Here is a 14,280-nt window from a genome sequence, read left to right as displayed (position 1 = left end):
CGCGTCGAAAGTCCGATAGCGATGATTTTAGGCTGTTGCGGTCACCATGTTGGGCTTGACCATCACCTCAAAAATTAAGTCCAGATGATGTTCGGGGTCGATTTGATTGAGTCTGGAATGAAGAGTGTGAGAACGGTTGGAAATTTAATAAGATTTTATGAAATCTGAGTTGTGTCGCTTGCGCGATGATTTTAAGCAATCTGACCGTTGGATTTTGACCCAATTTCACCCTCTGATCAGGAAAGGTGGCCCAGACATGTCCTTGTGCTTGTGGACCTGATCGAGATTCGGTGACTGTTGAATTGAGTGTGGTCCGCCACAGCTGATCTGAAGATTTGGCTAGTACGAAAACTCAGCTTGACCTAGATCCATGGTCACTGAGCTTAAGTCCGACCTTTCGTGTAATTGGCCCACCGGAAGTGCTTCGTTGGATCGAGAGAGGCTTGTTTTGGTTATACCCTAAGTATACCTTGGCCCTGAGGTTATTTTCATCAATGTTAGGCCTATATATAGACCTTAAAACCCTAGCTCTCTTTTCCATACGAATTTCCTAACCCCAGCTAAGAAAGAGAAAGGAAAAGAGAGAGAAAGTGAGAGAGAAGTTGGTGAATCATCTTAGATTCTTTCCTGTTCTTCTTCATCCTTAAACCATCACTTTTGAATCGTTATTCTGGCGATTCTGAGTTCATCTTTGGGTAAGTTAACCTAACCCTAATCTGTGTTAGAGCTTAGAATAGTCTTTGTGTGTTGTAGCTCATTTCTATTCTTGCCTTAGGTTATCCTGTCGCCGTTAACGAAGAGATATCATCTGAAATCAGTTCGGTGTTCTATTCTGGTTTAAGGTGCGGTCTTTAATCGTATAGGTTATGGTTTTCAAGGATTTCAATGTGAGTGAATGGTTTATTCTTGCTATGGATGAGATTTCACATGCCAAATGTTATGTTATTTTTGTGTTCCTGATATGCATGTGTTACATTGAGATTTGTGTATTCTGTGTTTGTATAAAGTACCGTATGCATATTAAATATGAACCTATGATTGCCATGATTATTTATCGTGTACTTATGCTTATTGTATGTGCGGCAACTCCTTGGTAAAGGGAATTGTCCAAATGTGTGTATTTCAACATACGTCATGTATGTTGTATTATGTATTCTAAGTGTTTGTAGAAATGTCTGAATGATCTAAAGTGTGATATATCAACCTAGTATGAGTGTTGAGAAGCGATTCTCAACTCTCCCACTAGTGTGTGTGATTTCCTTCATGCGAGTTACATTCCTTGTTGTTTAATTTCAAGTCTTACTTATGCTTAAATCCATGTTAAGTTGATATTCTTCAGATGCTTACATACCATATGATTTGAGTTGTTGTTCCATTACTATTCTAAATTGTAGATATGAATATCTGTTGTAGTGGAATGTGTGTGGGACTATGAGTTCGTCCAGAAAATCGGTAATCGGCCTTAAGTTCATGGCTGAGGTTGCTTTCGCCACGAAGGACGTGATTAGACGAACCCGAATCGTACTAGAGTTGTCGGCAGTGGTTTGGCCACACGGAGTGTTTGTGCACTCTATGTCGTTCAACCCAACATGCGCTCGTGCTAGTCGAATTCGTTAAGAAACCCGATTGTCCGATGTATGTTCACCATGTATGGACGCTACTGTTTGAATCTAGGGTACCAAACTTACCGATAAAATCCTATTAACCATGGTACCTTGATTCGTTAAGACTCATGAGCCGGACATGGTGGTATGGAACACCATGGTCGAGCTGTCAGCCTACGCTGGGGTGACGAGCCTCCCCGTAGTGACCAGTGAGCAACCAAACTCGTGAGCCGATTATGGTGGTATGGGACACTATATTCGTGCTGTTGGCCTACATTGATTGGTGACGAGCCCTCTGTAGTGACCTCGAGCATGCCTGGATACCGCATTGAGGTGACAAGCCTTATTGTGGTAACGATGATATGATAGGCGTGCATTGATTGGTGACGAGCCCTTTACAACGACCTGAAACCATATAATCGTATGAGATGCCTAGGACTGACGACCCTAGAATGGATCACTATTTGGATGGTGATATGAGGAAGGTACCTTAGCTTCCCGATCCTACTGTATGAAAAGGACTAACAACAACTTGGTAATCATGTTCATGCACCGCATTTGCATGTGCTTTGTAGACGTGGCGCACTTTGGGGCGATGTCATGCGTAACGTAAGATGAAGACGCTGAGGGTTTACGCGTAAGGGCACGCATCATTCTTCACACATCCTTGCATTAACAAGAGTACTTAGGACATATTTGATTGTTCTGCTTTATCATTACTGCTTGATTGAATAGATAACATGTTAACCTTTGCTTTATTGTTTCACTGAGTTGATCACTCACTCCCACGTTCTGGGGCGGTGTTAAACACCCACCAGACTCTGTCTTAGTTGCTGATGTTGCAGATGTTGAGGCGACCTCTGAGGCAGAGCGGGAGATTGATGATGATGAGGCTGCTTTCTCTTTTATGCAGTTTTCAGACGGGTTCTAGTGAGCCTTGTTCTGATGCGCGGGATGCTAGGAATTCTTTTGGAATTAAATGATGTAATTTGATACTTATAATTTTGATAGTAATACTTGAAATACGACCTGGTATGTATATGTATTTCAGGGATTTGCACATGAACACATATATTTCTTTAAGTCTTCCGCTTGCTTTCTTCACTTATCCCTGAATATATTTGCTATTTGGCTTAATCTATTCTATCTTTTATGCACTAATACAGACAACATACATCCATCATTAAATATGTTGCATAAGTAATGTTTTGGAACTCGGGAGCTGAGTTATGCTCGACCCCCGAATTTCAAGGCGTTACAAGTTGGTCTCAGAGCATGATTTGGATTAAACCAGACCTAGGTTATGGTCACACAGTGCACGCTGTCGCCACTTTAGTGTATTTGGGTGCGAGTTTATTGTAGATTGTGTTTGTGTTCCGTTGCTTCTATCGGTGAAAGTTTAATGAAAACGATCGCCGAGATCGAGTCTGTGCTCTCTCCTGATCGCACACAGCGACCCGAAACCTCTCCTAGACCATCTATTAATGATTTTAGATGGTTTATCATCCTATCTCAACCCTTAAATCTTCAAGAAATCTCTGATTGTATTAGATTTCTGCCCGAATGGCCCGATAGGCGTCGAATCAAGCAAATGGGCCGATCGGGGCATTTTCAGTGGGGCCCAGGGGGGACCCACATATTTTTAGAGTTGGGGGACCAGGAGGACCTCGCCCAAATGGCAAGCCATCGCCGGTCGGTCCAGAGACCGGCGATGTCATCACCGGTTCTGCGAGGGCTCACCGATCAGCGGGCCAGGCTGGGCGGGCCGGCTTGGGCCGACGAGTGTATGGCCTAGTGTGGCCCACCCCTCCACGGTTTGCTACTTTAAAACCTTTTTATACCCTACTTCTGTCACAATCCTCCCTCCCTAGCTCTCCTTTCCTTCAAGTTCTTCTCCAAACTTCTCCAAACCTCTTCCAAATCTTCTTTTTCTTCCATTTTCATGCAAAACCTACCAACCCATCTCAAAACCCTCACCCCCATCGCTGATTTCACTCCATTTCCTTCTCATTTAAGCTCTCACATCCTCCTTTGGGATCTCTAGTATGTGGGAGCTTCCCCTTTTCTTCCTATTTCTCTCTCTCTCATTTCTCATGGCCCTCTTTGATTTATCACGGCCATCTTTTCCTTTTCCTCCCTTCTTTCTTTGATGGGGAAGAAGAGAGCACCCGTGGATGAAGCCGGGCCTACCTGCCCAACCCGTGCATGGAGGCCGAGAGGTGTTGCCGTGAGCACGACCACCGCTCGTGAATTCCAGACCAAGCGGGACCTTGATCTTTGAGCTCCCATTGGTAGAACTCTACTGGCGGAGTTATCGCATGGAGTCTATGAAGGCCGTAGGGTCCTTTTTGAGGCTCATGTTGATCCACGGCTGTTTGGTGAGTTTTCGTTGTTAGAGTGCCTGGAAGGGGCTGGTTGGTGTCCCTTGTTTGAGGGCGAGTATCGCGCGAATGCAAGTATTGTTCGAGCTTTTTATGCCAATATTCGTGATCTTTCGCTGGAGCCTCTGCAGTTCAAGATTCCTTGTAGTAGCGGTCGGGAGGCCACGGTCAACGTTATTTTGATATCCTGACTCCTGAATGTGCTACTTAGTGAGGTGCATGCCAGTGAGAAGAATTTGAACAGTATGCGCGAGAGGGACCGTCGCACCCGGTTCTTGTGTGGTTGTCTGGTCGAATGGCAGCCGAATAGAAGTCTTCTGGCTACCAACATGATGAATGACTTTCGCTTGCTTCACCACATGTGTACGTTCAATGTATATCCAAGGTGGAGCAATCACAGCGAGTGTACGCGCCTGATGGTAGATTTTCTGTATTAGGTGGGGCAAGAAGCGAAGTTGTGTGTGTCGACATACATCTTACGTCAGATTATCCTTATCGCTCGTTCGACTAGGAGGACCGAATCACTTCCTTTTGGCTGCCTCATTTGTAAGCTTGCTCATGAGTTTGGCTATAGGCTTGGAGCAGAGAAGCCGGTTCCTGTCGTCATATTAATCTGACGACCCTTAAGCAGATGGAAATTGGTCCTCATCGGCAGGCCTCAGAGAGTGAGGATGAGTCAGAGAGTGATGAGGATGAGAGTTATGCTGAAGGTGGTGCTGAGATTGAAGAAGAAACAGAGCAGGACGCGGAAAAGGTTGAGGCACAGGATACGAGTGAGAGCTCTCCTCCTGTGGCACCAGAGCAGAGCGCATATCAGGCTGCCAGGGATGCCCGTATTGCTCGGCTTGAGGATAGGCAGGCTATTCTATGCCAGGATATTATGGATCTTCGAGGCCTTATGAAGCATAAGTTTAAGAAGGTGACTCGAACTCTGAAGTCTGTCTTGTGTTGCTTGCAGGATAAGGGTGCCCCACCTCCATCTCCTAATTCCAACGAGTAGTTGTCATTGTAGTTGTCCTTTTCTTTGTTTGTTGTTTCTTTCTGTGTGTAGCCGTTGTTGGCTTTGTAGTTGGAGTTGTTTGTAGTTGTTTGTGGTTGTTTGAAGTGTTAGATGTTGTAGTTCACATGCTTTTCCTGTCGTGATTCATGTAATGCTGCACTACTTGTATTGTGACAATTTTGTTTAATGGAATGCATGTTGTTTATCTTTGGAGTTGTGCTGTGAATGCTGTGTGGATGGATTATGTGGACGTAGAATCTTACAGATTGCATCCTCTGTTGAATGTAGGGTATGCCTCCTAAGGGTTCGAAGACTTCGGCCCGTCTCTCCTTGGTTGAGTCGCTTGCTGGGGTTCCTCCCTTGAGCGATAGCCAGATGGATCCACAGATGGGCCCGTCTCATGCCTATGTTGGGCCGACACCTATGGCTCCTCCAGTCACGCCTTCGGTTCCTGAGCCGAGCCGTCCATCTTCATATGCTCCACCATCTGATAGGTTTGAGTAGATGATGCTGTTGATGCAGCAGCAGCAGATTCAGCAACAGCAGGACCACCAGCAGCAGTTCCTATCTTCCATGGCTGGCATCTTTGCTCAGTCAGTGGGGGCGACTCCTCCTGCTTCACATATACCTCCATCTGGGAGCGCCAGTGTGAGCGGTACTTTTGAGTGATTCCAGTGCTTACGACCTCCCACATTTGCGGGTTCTCATAGACCCGAGGAGGCCGAGTATTGGATCGATCGCATCTCTAAGATGCTGAGACCGCTGCACTGCTCTGAGGTTGAGTAGGTTGAGCTTGCCTCCTTCATGTTTGAGAAGAAGGCCAGTCTCTGGTAGGACAGTGTTCTTCGCACTGTCGAGGAAGGATTTGAGTGGTCGTGGCAGGCGTTTGAGGCATGCTTCCATGAGAAGTATTTTCTGATTACGTACTGACATGAGAAGGAGAGTGAGTTCCTTCACCTCCGCCAGGGAGGGCTATCGGTGACGGAGTATGAGAACCGGTTCACTGAGCTAGGTCGGTATGTTCCTTTGATTCTGGATGATCAACCGATGAGGATGCGACGCTTTTCTGAGGGATTGAGGCCTGAGATCCGATCGAAGATATGCTGTGCTAGCATTTCTTCTTATGTGGAGTTGGTGAGCATGTCCTTGCGAGCAGAGCAGGACGAGGACAGGTCGTCCCGTATGCGAGCACCGATGGTTCCTAGGCCACGACCTGACTTTCAGGGTGCACCTTTTCTTGGCAAGAGGTCGCAGGCAGATTCTCCTCTTAGGCGTTCAGCGTCGCCCGCTCAGCAGATGTGAGCTGATCTTCGCTGTTCGTATTGTGGGAAGATGGGGCATTTGGATCGTTTTTGCTTTTCGCATATGCGGGCCAGTGGTTTTACTCCACCGCAGAGGATTAGTCGTCCGATGCCTCAGGTTATTTCTCCTCCACCTCTTCATTCAGCGCCAGCTCATCCATCCTTCAGACCTGCAGTACCTAGTTTCAGGCCACCTCAGCGGCCCATAGCTCCTCCGTCGAATCGTGAGCAGCAAGCTCGAGTTCATACGCTCTTAGCTGAAGCGCCTATGTCTGACTTGGTGCCGAGATCCTTCGAGGTTACAGCGTACATTAAAGGTATTCCCGTTTCTATGTTGGTGGATACAGGGTCCACTACTTCTCTTATATCATATGCGGCAATTAGGCGTTTGGGTTTGAGCACTGTTTCTATGTAAGGAGTGACGCTTACTACCGCTACGAGGATTTCCTCTGCTATGAACAAGTGTTGTATGGATTGTTTGGTTGATCTAGGAAGTGGATCGATCCGTGTTGATTTCTTTGTCGCACCTCTTTATCATTACGATGTTATTATGGGTATGGATTAGCTCACGAAGATGTGAGCTGAGATTGATTGTGAAGCAAGGTCGGTGACCATCCATGGACCTGAGGGCGAGACAGTTACTTTCCCAGTTCAGGTCAGTTACCCTTTTCATCTTGATTATTATACTTCTCTATTGGAGAGTATGGCTGAATCGACGTTAGTTAGCACGCCGGTAGTTCGGGAGTTTGAAGATGTGTTTGAGTCGATTCCTGGATTACCTCCTCAGTGCAAGATTGATTTTACTATCAATCTCATGCTTGGTGCGGCGCCCATTTCTTTGCCCACCTATCGTATGCCTCCAACTGAAATGGAGGAATTGAGGAAGCAGATAGATGGTTTGCTGAATTTAGGTTTATTCGGCCTAGTGTGTCTCCTTGGGGAGCACCTGTCTTGTTTGTGAAGAAGAAGGATGGTTCCTTACGATTATGTATTGATTATCGTAGGTTGAATCTGGTAACTGTGAAGAATAAGTACCCTTTGCCCAGGATTGATGATCTGTTTGATCAATTGAAGGGGGCACGGTACTTTTTAAAGGTTGATCTGCAGTCAGGGTATCATCAGTTGCGCGTCAAGGATGAGGACGTGCAGAAGACCGCTTTCAGGACTAGCTTCAGTTACTATGAGTTCCTTGTGATGTCGTTCGGTCTTACGAACGCACCGGCCGTGTTCATGGATCTGATGAACAGGGTGTTTCGGCCATTCTTGTTCCGATTCGTCATTGTCTTTATCGATGACATTTTGATTTATTCTGCGAGTCGGGAAGAGCACGAGGAGCACTTAAGAGCGATTTTGGATACTCTCAGGAAGAATCAGCTTTTTGCGCAGTTCAAGAAGTGTGATTTCTGAAAAGAGGAAGTCAAGTTCCTGGGACATGTGGTGTCCAAGGAAGGGATGGCTGTCGATCTTGCCAAGGTAGCTGCAGTGCAGGACTGGAAGTAGCCTGGTTCAGTTACTGAGGTAAGGAGCTTTCTGGGTCTTGCAGGCTATTATCGATGCTTCATTCAAGACTTCTCGAAGATTGCCAGACCGTTGTCACAGTTGACACGGAAAGATTTGAAGTTTGCTTGGAATGAGAGGGCGGAGGAAGCTTTTCAAGAGTTGAAGGACAAGTTGACGTCCGCCCCTGTGCTAGTATGGCCAGAGCAAGGGGTTAAGTATATTATATATACTGACGTCTCTCGCGTTGGTCTGGGTTGTGTCCTTATGAAGAAGGACAGGGTGATTGCTTATGCTTCGTGTCAGTTGAAGAAACACAAAGAGAATTACCCTACACACGACCTGGAGTTAACAGCTGTTGTTTTCGCATTAAAGCTCTGGAGACATTACCTCTATGGTGAGGAGTTCGAGCTCTTTTGCTACCACAAGAGCCTTAAGTATATTTTCACACAGCGTGATTTGAATATGAGGCAGCGCCGATGGATGGAAACATTGAAAGACTTTAAGTTCGATGTTTCTTATCATCCGGGTAAGGCGAACCTTATGGAAGATGCGTTGAGTCACAAGAAGGCTATGGAGTTTGCGGCTCCGCTGATGATAGGAGAGTGGGATTTGTTGGAGTTCGTGTGAGATTTTGAGCAGAAGCTTACGGTGGTTAAGATGTATGAGGTTATCGCATACATTCGTGTACAGCCCCTTATCGACGAGAAGATCGTTGCAGCTCAGGCAGATGATGAGCTTTTGGCGAAGATGAGGAAGTGGGTTGGTACAGATGAGAACTCCGACTAGAGTGTTAGTTCTGATGGGGGCCTACGATTTCGTGGCCGGTTATGTGTTCCTGACATCCCTGACTTGAAACGGGAGGTTCTCGAGTTAGCCCATAGTTCTAAGCTTGCGATGCATCCAGGTAGCACGAAGATGTATCAGGATATGAGGAGATCATATTGGTGGGACAACATGAAGGTCCATATTGCTGAGTTTGTTTCTCGTTGTCTCACGTGCAGGCAGGTCAAGGCAGAGCATCGCCGACCTCCTGGGTTGCTTCAGCCCATGCCTATAGCAGAATGGAAGTGGGACTTCATCTCTATGGATTTTATTTCTGGGTTGCCAAGAACGAGGAAGGGATATGACTTTATTTGGGTGATTGTCGACCGATTGATGAAGTCGGCTCATTTCTTACCGATCAGAGTCACAAACTCTGAAGACGAGTTGGCTAGGCTGTATATCAAGGAGATTGTACATCTGCATAGAGTTCCCTTGGAGATTGTGTCTGATAGAGACACGCGTTTCACATCTATCTTCTGGACTCGTATTCAGGAAGCGATGGGAGTGAAACTGAAGTTTAGCATCGCGTTTCATCCGCAAACAGATGGGCAGACGGAACGTGTGAATCAGGTCCTGGAAGACATGTTGCGAGCTTGTGTTTTGAATTTCAAGGACAGTTGGGATGATTGTCTTCAGTATACGGAGTTCGCGTATAATAACAGTTTTCAGGCGAGTATTGGCATGACTCCCTATGAGGCATTGTATGGTCGCCTGTGCAGAGCACCGCATTGCTGGGCAGAAGTTGGCGAGCATAGTTTGCTTGGTCCGGAGTTGGTGCAGGTGACTTTAGAGAAAGTTAACATCATTCGACGACGACTTCTGATAGCCCAGAGTAGGCAGAAGAGTTACGCTGATACGAGGCGGCGACCACTTGAGTTTGAGGTGGGAGACCATGTATTTCTTAAGGTCTCTCCTATGAAGGGAGTTTTGCGGTTCGGTAAGAAGGGAAAGCTTACGCTGAGATTTATTGGTCCATTTCAAGTTCTGGATCGAGTGGGAATGGTAGCATACCGCCTTGCTTTGCCCACACCTCTTGCGGGCGTGCATAACGTATTTCATGTTTCTATGCTGAAGAAGTACGTTCCTGATCCTTCACATATTATCAGTTAGGAGCAGGTGCAGTTGAGTGAGGATGTGACTTATGTACTGCGACTGACGCGTATTCTCGACAGGAAGGAGCAGGTATTACGTAGCAAGGTTATCCCTCTTGTGAAGGTGCTATGGACGCATCATAGTGAGGAAGAGGCTACTTGGGAATCTGAAGCTGAGGTCAGGAAGAGCTACCCCAAGATCCTTGAGGAATATGAGAAGGTATGAATTTCGAGGATAAAATTTTCTTTAAGGGGGGTAGATTGTAATGACCTGGAAAATTTTGTGCCAAGACCCGAGTACTACCTCTATTTTCCTTAGAAGCTTTTTAGGGTAATTAACGCTTAACTTGATTGCTTGTGAAATTTGCATCAATCACTTTAAATTTGATCTGCACGACTCAAAACCTGTAGAATAGTTAGCGCTATGTTACTCTGAAATCTGGGATTCATCGCTAAATCCAGTTGCTCATGGGAATTTTTGGAAGTTCTGGATCGGACCTGGACCACGCGTCGAAAGTCTGATTGTGATGATCTTAGGTTGTTGTGGTCACCATGTTGGGCTTGACCATCACCTCAAAAATCAAGTCCAGATGATGTTCGGGGTCGATTTGATTGAGTCTGGAGTGAAGAGTGTGAGAACGGTTGGAAATTTAATAAGATTTTATAAAATCTGAGTCGTGTCGCTTGTGCGATGATTTTAAGCAATCTGACCGTTGGATTCTGACCCAATTTCACCCTCTAATCAGGAAAGGTGGCCCAGGCATGTCGTTGTGTTTGTGGACCTGATCGAGATTCGGTGACCGTTGAATTGAGTGTGGTCCACCACGGCTGATCTGAAGATCCGGTTGGTACGAAAACTCAGCTTGACCTAGAACCATGGTCAGTGAGCTTAAGTCCGACCTTTCGTGGTAATCGGCCCACCAGAAGTGCTTCGTTGGATCGAGAGAGGCTTGTTTTGGTTATACCCTAAGTATACCTTGGCCCTGAGGTTATTTTCATCAATGTTAGGCCTATATATAGACCTTAAAACCCTAGCTCTCTTTTCCATACGAATTTCCTAACCCTAGCTAAGAAAGAGAAAGTAAAAGAGAGAGAAAGTGAGAGAGAAGTTGGTGAATCATCTTAGATTCTTTCCTGTTCTTCTTCATCCTTAAACCATCACTTTTAAATCGTTATTCCGGCGATTCTGAGTTCATCTTTGGGTAAGTTAACCTAACCCTAATCTGTGTTAGAGCTTAGAATAGTCTTTGTGTGTTGTAGCTCATTTCTATTCTTGCCTTAGGTTATCCTGTCGCTGTTGACGAAGACATATCGTCTGAAATCAGTTCGGTGTTCTATTTTGGTCTAAGGTGCGGACTTTAATCGTATAGGTTATGGTTTTCAAGGCTTTCAATGCGAGTGAATGGTTTATTCTTGCTATGGATAAGATTTCACATGCCAAATGTTATGTTATTTTTGTGTTCCTGATATGCATGTGTTACATTGAGATTTGTGTATTCTATGTGTTTGTATAAAGTACCATATGCGTATAAATTATAAACCTGTGATTGCCATGATTATTTGTCGTGTACTTATGCTTATTGTATGTGCGGCAACTCCTTGGTAAAGGGAATTGTCCAAATGTGTGTATTTCAACATACGTCATATATGTTGTATTATGTATTCTAAGTGTTTGTAGAAATGTCTGAATGATCTAAAGTGTGATATATCAACCTAGTATGGGTGTTGAGAAGTGATTCTCAACTCTCCCACTAGTGTGTGTGATTTCTTTCATGCGAGTTACATTCCTTGTTGTTTAATTTCAAGTCTTACTTATGCTTAAATCCATGTTAAGTTGATATTCTTCAGATGCTTACATACCATATGATTTGAGTTGTTGTTCCATTACTATTCTAAATTGTAGATATGAATATCTGTTGTAGTGGAATGTGTGTGGGACTATGAGTTAGTCCAGAAAATCGGTAATCGGCCTTAAGTTCGTGGCTGAGGTTGCTTTCGCCACGAAGGACGTGATTAGACGAACCTGAGTCGTACTAGAGTTGTCGGTAGTGGTTTGGCCATGCGGAATGTTTGCGCACTCTATGTCGTTCAACCCAACGTGCGCTCATGCTAGTCGAGTTCGTCAAGTAACTCGATTGTCCGATGTATATTCACCAAGTATGGACGCTACTGTTTGAATCTAGGGTACCAAACTTACCGATGAAATCATATTAACCATAGTACCTTGATCCGCTAAGACTCATGAGCCGGACATGGTGGTATGGGACACCGTGGTCAAGTTGTCAGCCTACGCTGGGGTGACGAGCCTCCCCGTAGTGACCAGTGAGCAATCAAACTCGTGATCCGATTATGGTGGTATGGGACACTATATTCGTGCTGTCGGCCTGCATTGATTGGTGACGAGACCTCTGTAGTGACCTCGAGCATGCCTGGATGCCGCATTGAGGTGACGAGCCTTATTGTGGTAACGATGATATGATAGGCGTGCATTGATTGGTGATGAGCCCTTTGCAACGACCCGAAACCATATAATCGTATGAGATGCCTAGGACTGACGACCCTAGAATGGATCACTGTTTGGATGGTGATATGAGGAAGGTACCTTAGCTTCCCAATCCTGCTGTATTGAAAGGACTAATAACAACTTGGTAATCATGTTCATGCATCGCATTTGCATGTGCTTTGTAGACGTGGCGCACTTTGGGGCGATGTCATGTGTAACGTAAGATGAAGACGCTGAGGGTGTACGCGTGAGGGCACACATCATTCTGCACACATCCTTGCATTAACAAGAGTACTTAGGACATATTTGATTGTTCTGCTTTATCATTACTGCTTGATTGAACTGATAACATGTTAACCTTTGCTTTATTGTTCCACTGAGTTGATCACTCACTCCCACGTTCTGGGGTGGTGTTAAACACCCACCAGACTCTGTCTTAGTTGCTGATGTTACAGATGTTGAGGCGACCTCTGAGGCAGAGCGGGAGATTGATGATGATGAGGCTGATTTCTCTTTTATGCAGTTTTCAGACGGGTTCTAGTGAGCCTTGTTCTGATTCGCGGGATGCTGGGAATTCTTTTGGAATTAAATGATGTAATTTGATACTTATAATTTTGATAGTAACACTTGAAATATGACCTGGTATATATATGTATTTCAAGGATTTGCACATGAACACATATATTTCTTCAAGTCTTCCGCTTGCTTTCTTCACTTATCCCTGAATTATATTTGCTATTTGGCTTAATCTATTCCATCTTTTATGCACTAATACAGACAACATACATCCATCATTAAATATGTTGCATAAGTGATGTTTTGGAACTCGGGAGCTGAGTTATGCTCGACCCCCGAATTTCAGGGCGTTACACATGTGTAGACATGGGACGCATTTGAGACTCGCTTCCATTGGAAGTATTTTCTCCTCATTTACTGTAATGAAAAGGAGGGTGAATTTCTCTGCCTCTGTCAGGGAGGAATGACCGTGTCAGAATAAGAGAACAGATTCATGAATCTAGCCAGATATGCTCCACTGATCCTAGCAGACGAGCCAATGAGAATGCAGCGATTTTCAGAGGGTCTGCGGCCCGATATCCGCATGAAGATGTGTTGCGCTAGCATTCCCAATATGCTGAGTTAGTGAACATGTCCCTGCGAACCAAGTAAGATGGAGACAGAATGTCTCAGACATGTATGCCCACGGGCCTGAGGCTTCATCTGATTTGCTGAACCGATAATTCCTCGGCAAGAGGCCACGTGCAGATTCACCTCCCAGGCTTATGGCTCTACCAACCTAGCAGAGGTAATCAAATCTATGGTATACCTACTGTAAGAATATGGGCCATACATGCACCTATTATTTTACTAAGATAAGGGACAATGATTTTATGCCGCCTCAGAATATCAATCATCAGCTACCGCAAGCTATATCTGCTCCACCTCTATGATTGACATCGCCAGCATAGCCATTTTACCAACCACCTGTACCTCGAAATAGGCTGCCTCAGACTTATGACAGCACAACCAAATTGTCCATAACAAGCACATGTAAATGCACTTGTAGCTGAAGCATCTGAGGTAGCAACTGCAGTGCCTTTAGCCTTTAAAGTCACATCCCACATTCAAGGTACACCTGTATTTCTATTGGTGGTAATATTGTGTTCTACAGTCAAGCGATTAGGGTTGAGCACTACCCCTATTGTTGGGGTGAGAGTCCTTACCCCGATAGGGACTTTCTCTGACGCTACTAAGTTTTGTAAAGATTGCCCGATAGACTTAGGGAGCAGAATGGTGCTCATTGACCTAATTGTCACCCTGATGTATCATTACGATATCATCCTCGGCATGGATTGACTCACCGAAATGAAGGCAGAGATCGACTGTGATACCAGATTGGTGACAACTCGTGGACCTGAGGGCACGACCTTTACTTTCCCAGTTCAGGTCAGTTGGCCCTACCGTATAAGTTGTTACGTTTCTTTATTAGAGAATATTGATGGTCGAATACTTGGGGACACACCTATAGTCCAAGATTTCATAGACGTGCTCAGAACAATACTTAGACTACCTCCTCGGCA

The sequence above is a fragment of the Magnolia sinica genome, chromosome 9 (assembly GCF_029962835.1).
Source record: "Magnolia sinica isolate HGM2019 chromosome 9, MsV1, whole genome shotgun sequence".
NCBI lineage: Eukaryota > Viridiplantae > Streptophyta > Magnoliopsida > Magnoliales > Magnoliaceae > Magnolia > Magnolia sinica.
Note: the sequence above shows the minus strand (reverse complement) of the source record.